At 43.9% G+C, this 9,533-nt stretch overlaps 2 non-coding genes across 2 annotated transcripts; one reads left to right on the top strand and one right to left on the bottom strand.

The window, feature by feature from the left end:
* Positions 1–8,894: 8,894 nt before the first annotated feature.
* TRNAS-UGA lies at positions 8,895–8,976 on the top strand. The gene has a single exon. It is a non-coding gene; the product is annotated as a tRNA-Ser (tRNA).
* Positions 8,977–9,461: 485 nt separating this feature from the next.
* On the bottom strand, positions 9,462–9,533 carry TRNAE-CUC. Its single transcript has one exon. It is a non-coding gene; the product is annotated as a tRNA-Glu (tRNA).

Below are 9,533 nucleotides of genomic sequence, written 5' to 3'. Positions count from 1 at the left end.
GCTTGCATGCAATTTCTCTGTGAGTGCCCTGTATTTTCAGAATATGCGTTATGAACTGCTGACCATAAGTGTGCAGAAGAAGGCTGCATGCATTTGTCATAGCACTATACAAAACCATAAGCAGTAACCAGCCATCAGAATCTGTAGATTTGGCAGGAGTGAAGACATGATATTTATAAAAAATAAAAAAAAAATTGCAACCTTATTTTAAAGTGACATAGTTGAGTAAGTGCCATTTCAGGTACTTGCCAAAATTTGTATCAAGGAAAACCAAAGTTGTATCCCATTTCAAATTGCTTAATAACATTATTAGTATAATTAAAAACTTGTCAGATCATCAATGATTTGGAAATTAAAATAAAATCTCTGTTCATAATTGTGGATGAAAAACACTGGACAAAGAACAAGGCAGTTGCACAGAACAAGGTGGATCAGTAGGAAAAAGGGCTGCACTTCAGTGGGCAAACAGGAAGGTAGAAGCAAGAATTTACTTCTTTGAACATCAGTCAGGATTATTTCAAAAGACAATGCTCATGATCACAATGTGGAAAAAAAAAGAAAAAAAAAAAAAAGAAAAAAAAACATCCTACATAAGGCACTTGTGCCAGGTAAAGCTATATTCAGAAAATAAGAGTACTCTGTTTTAAATTCAGTTTAAGTAGCCAAATTTTTAGGCTCAGACAAGCTTTTTCAGAAGCCCATCAATTTACCGAAAAGAAAATTAAGTACTGACTTAGAGCGTACGTATATCTGAACACCTCTACCAGTGGTGAAGTACTTAAAACATATCTTAGTGCGAAAATGAAGAGCACATATCTATCCTTCCTTTTCTTCCACCAGTAAGCCAAATGCCTACACATGGTCTTGCCTTCTTCAGCGCAGAAGCAGGCACCTCCATCCTGTCCAAGTCACTGGGGGACTTGAAATGATTACTTCTGCCACACTATGAACTGACTCTTCATTCTACCAGGAAAGATGGAACAAGTGCAAAATTATATAAATTAAACCCAGAAGAATAATCAAAAATAAGACAAAAATTTTGAAAGATAAGAATGAATCATCCACAAAAGATACTGCTATAATTTATTCATCTTTGATTTCTTAATAATTTCAGCTTGAGATCAGATAGGTGAGATGGGTGAGTGTAAGAATGTTACTGTGGAATAATAAACTCTTTTCATTAGCAGCAAGGGCCCAGAACTCCTTACGATAGGAAGACTAAAGTCACCAAAAGACAGGGACAAAAATAAGCAAAAGGAGAGAGGTTTACACACAGCACATAACTGTGAAACCATTGAGCATAGAATGAGTCCAGAGACTGATCAGACAAATTAATGGAAGAAAGAACCTTCCAAAGTGGATTAGACACAAAGACACCAATATAGTTCAGGTATCCCAGAACTACAAACTGCAGACAGGAGGTGGAGGAGAAATCACATGGTATGTTTTCTCAGCTGAATTTTCCGCTCCTATGATCATATCTAACTCTCTCTCTATTCCACATATGAAAACACTAGATATGAGTGGATGAAGAAGTGCTCCAGTGTTCAAAGAGAGATCAAGTGATTCATGTCTGAATAACAGGTTCTTTAGTTAGTTTTATACCCACTCTGAATTAGTTTCTTTGAGACCAGGCTTTGATAGTTTGCTTACAAGAATATAATTGGAAGCAGAGCCAAAAGCACCACTGGGTCTTATCTGTGGTATCTTTATCTTTCTTCAAAGTACCTGCTGCCCTGATTGGTTTGGCATGGTTTCTTGAGAAGCCAGTGTTGACTCTTGCTCATCATCTTGGCAGTTAAATAATCAAACACTTGGTCAGTGTTGGTAGAACTTTATCCAAGAATTGAATGAATTTCCTAGTTCTTCCTTCTGAAGTGAGAAATTTGTCCTGTTCAGTGTCCTTCATTTTCATCCAGCCCTTCTCCTAGAAAAATGTCACAGGCTTGAAGACTCTATCAAAGAGTTTAGTTTCCTCAGTTCTTTAAAAATGAGGTTCAATATTTTTGAAAACATCTCATTTGTATAAATTCAATGCTGATAGATTGCTTTTTGCCAGTATTATGAAAACCACCTGATTTGCACTGACTTTTAAAGTGCAGACTGTTGCCAGAAGGGTAGTAAGTATTTTTGTCATCAGAAGTCACAGGCTGACAGCAGTCCAGTGCATTGTGCACCTGCTTTTTTGGTTGTCTTTTTTTTTTGTTTGTTTGTTTATTTGTTTTTACTCCTAGATGCATTTATTGAATGATCTTTGAGGGCAGCCAGGCTTTGTGGCAGGTGGTGGCAACAGGATCATCTACATGGGGGTGACAACCTCTCTTTGCCGTTGGACATTAAACAAATGGGAATTTTGAGCCTCCATGTGTGGAAGTGGGAGTGGGGAACAATGGATGTCTCAGCAGGTCATACTAGATGAAAGAGTGTTGCATTTTTTGTGTGAAAATCCCACAGGTTGTGCCCAGAAGCTGCAGGTAAAGAGCAAAACCATGGTCAACGTATGTTTGTGAGCTGTGTGCTAAATGTTGTACCACATTCACTGGCACTCCAAGGCAACCATAGCACCAATTCCCTGCCCTGTACTGGCTGCAAAGATTTCAGAAGCATTTCATTATTGCAGAATACTTTATGACACCACGATGATTCAGTGTCAGAATTGCAAAAGGAGTACATCACTGATCTTAAAAAAGTGAAATCTTACTTCTGAACAGCAAAAGAAAAATACGTAATGTACCAGGAATTAATTCTGTTCTGTTTGCTCAGAAATAGTTACTGTTCAGTGTAAACCCTTCTCTGTGTCACTACTGTTATTTATGATCATTCTATAGAACATTATACAAGCTGTTGTGGAGAGACTGACATTCAAGAGGAACTTCTTACTGATGATCAACCATGTAAATCCCAAAAGATTAAGTATCCAGTCCTTCCTAGTGTTTAAATATTTTCACAGATCTTACTGAGACAAAATAAATAGATAAATATACAAAGAAGAAAACTGCAAACAAATATGCATCACGTTAAATCAAATATTTATATATGTGTGAAGGTTAGGTTTTTGGGAACTGAAAATACAATGCCTTTTTTCCAGTCCTAAAATGAAATTCAGAATCAAAAGCAGAAGCTGGTACTAGAGGCGCTCTGCTCACCCTGACTGACGATCTACCACGTCCATCCAGCTTTCTACATATAAACTGTACTTATGCAGAATTCTAGGTATCTCAGGGTGATTTTGCTAAATTGCTTTTGTATTTTAGGCTATACATCAGGAAAAGGTTCTTGACTGAGAGGGTGGTTGCACACTGGAACAGGCTCCCCAGTGAAGTAGTCACTGCACCAAGCCTGTCTGAATTCAAGAAGAGATTGGACTGTGCACTTAGTCACATGGTCTGAATTTTTGGGTAGACCTGTGCAGTGCCAAGAGTTGGGTTTGATGATCCTTATGGGTCCCTTCCAACTTGGGATATTCGATGATTCTATGATTCTATTTTTGACATGTATCATTGCAGTTGCATTAGTGCCTCAGTGAAGCCTAAACCCCCAAGCTGCCCTTGGAACAGTGAAACTGCAAAGACAGGGACACTGTCTGCCTTCAGAGGTGTGCATTGTCACTTACAGGTGGCCCAATGCCCATTCCCAAGGTTGAAGTAACCTGACATTTGCATTGCAAGTGTGACACTAGATGTGTTCTGCCAATTACTCCAGCTCAGGTCTAAGTACAGTACCCAGGGCTTCCAACTGCCCACAGGCAAGTTGACTCATGTCACCTGCAGCTAGGAGTTATGGTTCTTCAGTGCAATCTTTTGAGCTTTTGAGCATTGCCTACCAATGCTGATCACCATTCAGCAAAGCATACAAGACATCTGGGCAGCCAGGGCATTCATTATCCATTAATTAGCCTATCTCAACTGCAATAGCCTCTCTGTCAGATCTTCTCTCTGTTCTGAGTGAATAGAAGTTTGAGAATTCTTCTCTTTCAGACTCTTATTGTGTTATTCATATTATGTCTTGGTGATACCATTTAGGTTGCATATCCTCACCTGTAAATCTTAGTGTAAGTCTAAAAATATATAGCTATGCAGCCACTGATAGTGTTTGCTAAATATGTCATCAAGAATTAGCTGTAGCAACAAGATCTTTAAACTTAAGTAACACACACACACACACACACAAAAAAAAAAAAAAAAGGCTTGTATGGACACAAGACTATGACAAGGATTTGGACAGGTTTGCTTGTGGATCTACTTGGGCAATAAGTAAGAGGCCAAACACAGCAACAGTGTGGTTTGAAATCAGGTGAATTAAAAACCAAGACGCTATGGGCTAAGGTGGGCTCTTTGGCTCCCCTACACGTAACACTTCCCTTCTGTCCATGGTTCAACCAATCTACCCCAACCACCAGCAGTTCTGCAGTTCTCACTCTCCACCCAGGGACAGCAACTGGTAAAGTTTGCTGAGAAAATCCCCTAAGCACAAAATACTACCAGCAGGAGCTGGTACCCATCTCGCAGCAGCTGCATACATTCTTGAAGGCCCCATGGGATCTGACCACTTCAAACTCTTCTCTCAGTGGGCACTTTCAGTGCTGTTGGGACAGCAGTGTTGGACTGGCAGCAACACCATGGGACACTCAGGAGGTGGCACCAGAGGCCTTTACAGCATCAAAGGCCTGGTGGTGAGATTCCTACCTCTCTTTGAAGTCCTCCATTTCTCCAGTTTACATTATCTTCCTGCTCTGGAACCAGTTCCTATCTCATCTGGGCATCTGGGACAAAGTCAAAGCAGGAGCGGCTGTCAAGCACCTACAAAGCCACTGAGAAGACTTACAGGACTACCAGGTGATCAGGCCCAGTCAGCATGGGCTTATCAAAGGCAGGGCCTGCTTGATGAATTTTATTTCCTTCTACAACAAGGTGACATGTTCAGTGGATGAAGGAAAGGCTGTGGATGTGGTCTACCTAGACTTCAGTAAGGCTTTTGACACTGTTTCCCTCAGCATTCTCCTGAAGAAGATGGCTGCTCAAAGGTGTATGCTTCATTGGATTAAACACTGGTTGTGTGGTCAGACCCAAAGAGTTGTGGTGAATGGATTTAAATCCAGTTGGAGACCAGTCACTAGCGGTGCCCCCCAGAGCTCAGTGTTGGGCCAGTTCTCTTCAGTATCGTTATCAATGATCTGGACAGGGGGATGGAGTGCATACTCAGTTGGTCTACAGGCAACACCAAGTTAGGAAGGAATGTAGGCTCAAGGGTAGGAGGGGTCTGCAGAAGGATCTGGATAGGCTGGAATGATGGGATGAGGCCAACTGTATGAGGTTCAAAAAGGCCAAGTACCAAGACCTGCACTTGGGGCACGATAACTCCAAGCAGCACTACAGGCTGGGAGATGAATGGCTGGAAAGCTGCCTGGCAGAAAGAGACCTGGGGGTATTGGTCAATAGCCAGCTGAATATGAGCCAGCAGTGTGCTCAGGTGGCCAAGAAGGCCAACAGCGTCCTGGATTGTATAAGAAACAGTGTGGCCAACAGGTCTAGGGAAGTGATTGACCCCCTGTACTCGGCTCTGGTGAGGTCACTGTGTTCAGTTTTGGGCCCCTCACTACAAGAAGGGCATTGAGATGCTGGAGTGTGTCCAAAGAAGGACAACGAAGCTGGTGAAGGGTCTAGAGAACATGTCTTACAAGAAGTGGCTGAGGGAGCTGGAGTTGTTTAGCTTGGAGACAGGAAGGCTCAAGGGAGACCTTTATAATTAAAGTACATCAGGGAGGTGCTTTACAATTACATTAAAGGAGGTTGTAGCAAGGTGAGGATCAGGCTCTTCTCCCAAACATCAAGTGATAAGATGAGGGGAAATGGCCTTAAGTTGTGCTAGGGGAGGTTTAGGTTGGGTATTAGAGAAATCTGCTGGGCCTACCAAAACCAGCACTGGAGAAAAGCCATTATTTTCTGAACCTTGGGAGATAAAAGGGTAAAAAATTGCAGATAGAAGGAGTGTTTGAACATTTCTCTGAAGAAGAAGAAAAGTCTGTCTCATGAGTACTGCTTTTGTTGTAGTTTGCTGTCTTGCATAATATTGAAAAATGCCATTTGTTATATGAGATGAACTGTCATCTCTCCTCTTGTTCTCAGATTTTTCTTTAAATACATCCTGTTCTTATTAGGCAATATGGTTTTGTCTGTAAACATTCCAAGAACTGTAGATGAAAATAGGTGCTCACTGACAATGACACAAGATGAGATAAGAAAAAAAAGTCAACAACAATTAAAAAAAAAATAAATGAATAATGTTGTGGGAATTCTGACCAGAGTAATGAAAGCCTGGGTCTAGCCAAGCCGCAGGAACCAGTCAAGGATGTGGTCCTCTCCAGACCCATCTGGTGTCCTGATCAAACCATATGCCCTCTTTACCTTTGTCAGACATTTTCTTCATGCTCTGGTCTGCTCCAATCTCCTCTGTTTAGCTGCCAATGCTCTCCAGACCCTCCACACCTTCTCTGATCCTCTCCAGGTCCCTTCATTGGGGTCTGGAGCCTCTCTGTCCTTTCCATATACACTGTGGATCCCTCCAGACCCCTCCATTTGGGGTCTGTGCTCTGTGAACATAGTATCCTGTGCTCTGTGAACCTTGTCCTTCCAGGTTCCTCCATTTGCCATCTGAAGGGTGTTTGAACCCTTACCCTAAAATGAAGTGTCACTTCAACAGAGCTCTTTGGATACCAAATGCACAGTACTTCATGCTCAAAAGGAATAACAAGAAATAGCTCATTGCAGACCATAGACCTCAGCTTTACTAACTGTGCCAATCAGGACAGTAGTGCTTTCCAGCTCTGAAGGCTCTTCTCCCTTGTGCCATATCCTAAGCTGAACCCCACAGTCATTTCAGGAGATCTAGAGGATGCATCTCCTAGCTGCGAGTGTGAATATGGAGCCTAGAAGAGGGAAAGGACTGAATAACTGAAAGGGATGAATTTAAGCATAATTTTTCTCTTGAGTCTCTCCATAATTGTCCAAAGACAGCTTCCCCCCACTCACCCCTCTATTTAGCTCTATCACATTTGTTAGTCTTATTCTATTCACTATTTCATGTGTGCAGAGATAGAGATGGTTTAAGGACCTGGTTTCCTTAGGTTAGATATTAGGAGAAATTTTCATTACTGAAAGGGTTGTGCAGCATTGGAATAGGCTGCCCAGGTAAGTGTTTGAGTCACCATCCCTGGAGGTCCTCAAGAAACATGTAGATGTAGAACTTAGTAGCGTGGTTTAGTGGTGGACTTGTCAGTACTAGGTTAAAGGTTGGACTAGATGATCTTAGAGGTCTTTTCTGATCTGAATGATTCTATGAATCCAACACACAGGTTCATGTGAGCAGGCAGGCATTCATGCCCAGGCATTCTTCCATGCATGTGTGACTGTGCCAAGCCTGAGTATGGCAGGAACATGCTCCTCCCTCCCTGGCCAGTGGAGGAAGAAAATCAAACCACAAAGACAGACGCCAGGGAGGGTGGCAGTGCAGTAAGACCCTACTTTGGGCTGGGAGCTGCGCCCAAACTGAACTGAACATGCAGTTCCTGCACAGTGAGGTTTCTATCCAAGCTGCTCCTGCTAATAAGTCACCCAAGGGAGGGGGTGGCACTGAGATACTGAAGCACTTGCACAGGTCCTGGACATAACACTGTGTTGTGGTTTAACACAGACAGCAGCTAAACACCACACAGCTGTTCGCTTACCCTCTCCCCCTCCCTCTCTGGGATGGGGGAGAGAAATGAGAAAACCGAAGCCTGTGGGTTGAGATAGAGACAGTTTATTAAGACAGAAAACAAAATAACAATAACAACAACAACAACAACAATAATAATAATAATAATATGTACAAAACAAGTGATGCACAATGTAATTGCTCACCACCTTCTGACTGATGCCCAGCCTATCCCCGAGCAGCTGCTCTCCCCCAACCCTGGCTAGCCACCCCTATATATTGTTTAGCATGACCCCAGATGGTATGGAATACCCCTTTGGCCAGTTCTGGGTCTGTCCCCTCCCAGCTCTTGCTGCACCCCCAGCCTGCCTGCTGTTGGGACAGAGCGAGAAGCTGAAAAGTCCTTGGCTTAGTGTAAGCACTGCTCTGCAACAGTGTTATCAACACTATTTTCATCCTAAATCCAAAACATAGCACCCTACCAGCTACTAGGAGGAAAATTAACTCTATCCTAGCTAAAACCAGGACACACTGGGAACTCAGGAAAGGCTTTGGATATCTAAAGATAGGCACCCAAACCAGAGATAGGCAAATGCTTCTAGGACTGTCCTCCAGATAGGATTTCTGTGGTACAAAGTAGAGACCAAGGTTGCTATAGACTGCTCAGCAAGGATTTCTACTCAACAGTCTCTTTTATTCCTTTCTCCAAATCCCTTTTGCCAGAAGCCAAAAGGCAGGTCAAAACCATGCAAATCTGGCAATATCAACCTGCCAGCTGTGGGACAGGACACTGCCTGGTCTGTGTGTCAGGTGGCCTCAATTAGCTAAGTCTGGACCCATTTTCACAGAAGCAAATGTATGTGTATCAGGAGGGACAGAGCAGGCAAGGGTGTGCCCAGACTGGGAAAGACAGCTGGGGCTGGATGTTCAGGGCCAGGTTTTTGCTGTTAGAAAGGAGATGAGATGGGACACAGAGCTCCTGCCATGTCCCTCTACCACATCACAACCACTGATGTTGTGAATGGTGCCTGGTTCCCTTTCCCAGCACGGTGCAGTGCAGGTGACAGCAGTAGCAGAAATACCAGCACTGGATGTGCAGGAGGGACCCCTGTCTAGTATGGGATTGGGTCCTTTTGTGACCCCCCAGGGCCAGGTGAAAGTCCCTCCTGACATCCTCCTGTGGAGACTCCACCATGCAAGCTGCTGTGATGGCCGAGCGGTGAAGGCGTTGGACTTGAAATCCAATGGGGTTTCCCCACGCAGGTTCAAATCCTGCTCACAGCGGGAGCTTTTACTGACAGCCCCTGTCCTCTTGTCCACAGGAGGGACAGATGGATGTGACCCCACCTGCTACTGACACCAGTCTCCTACTGGCCCCCTTCCCTTTAGGATGACGAAGACTATGTTCATTGGAGCAGCCCTGCACACCTACATCTCATTATCACAGGAAGAAACCCACACACACAGCTGCAGCATCACTGTGTTTGCTACAGCGGTAGCATTCTGCTCTGCATTGCCCTAATCCCTGCAGCCACATCACCCTCCCTGAAGCCACATCACTCTGCTCCCTGCAGCCACAGGACAGGCTCTGGCTGCCCTCCATGCAGGACAGCTTTCTGCTGGAGGTGCACGCCTTGTGGCAGTGAGGGAGAGTCAGTTGCTGCTGACCCCAAAAGTTACCCAAGCACTGACCCCACATCATTCCAAACCCCAAGATCTGCTCCAGGGCACTGCAGGAAAAGGCTGGAACCTGCAGTGGGGGGAACCCCTTCCCTGGCTGGGAATCGAACCCAGGCCGTGGCAATGAGAGTGCCCAATCCTGCCCACTAGACTACCAAGGA

Source organism: Aythya fuligula, chromosome 20 (assembly GCF_009819795.1).
Source record: "Aythya fuligula isolate bAytFul2 chromosome 20, bAytFul2.pri, whole genome shotgun sequence".
Classification (NCBI taxonomy): domain Eukaryota; kingdom Metazoa; phylum Chordata; class Aves; order Anseriformes; family Anatidae; genus Aythya; species Aythya fuligula.
This window is presented reverse-complemented; position numbering and strand designations above follow the sequence as displayed.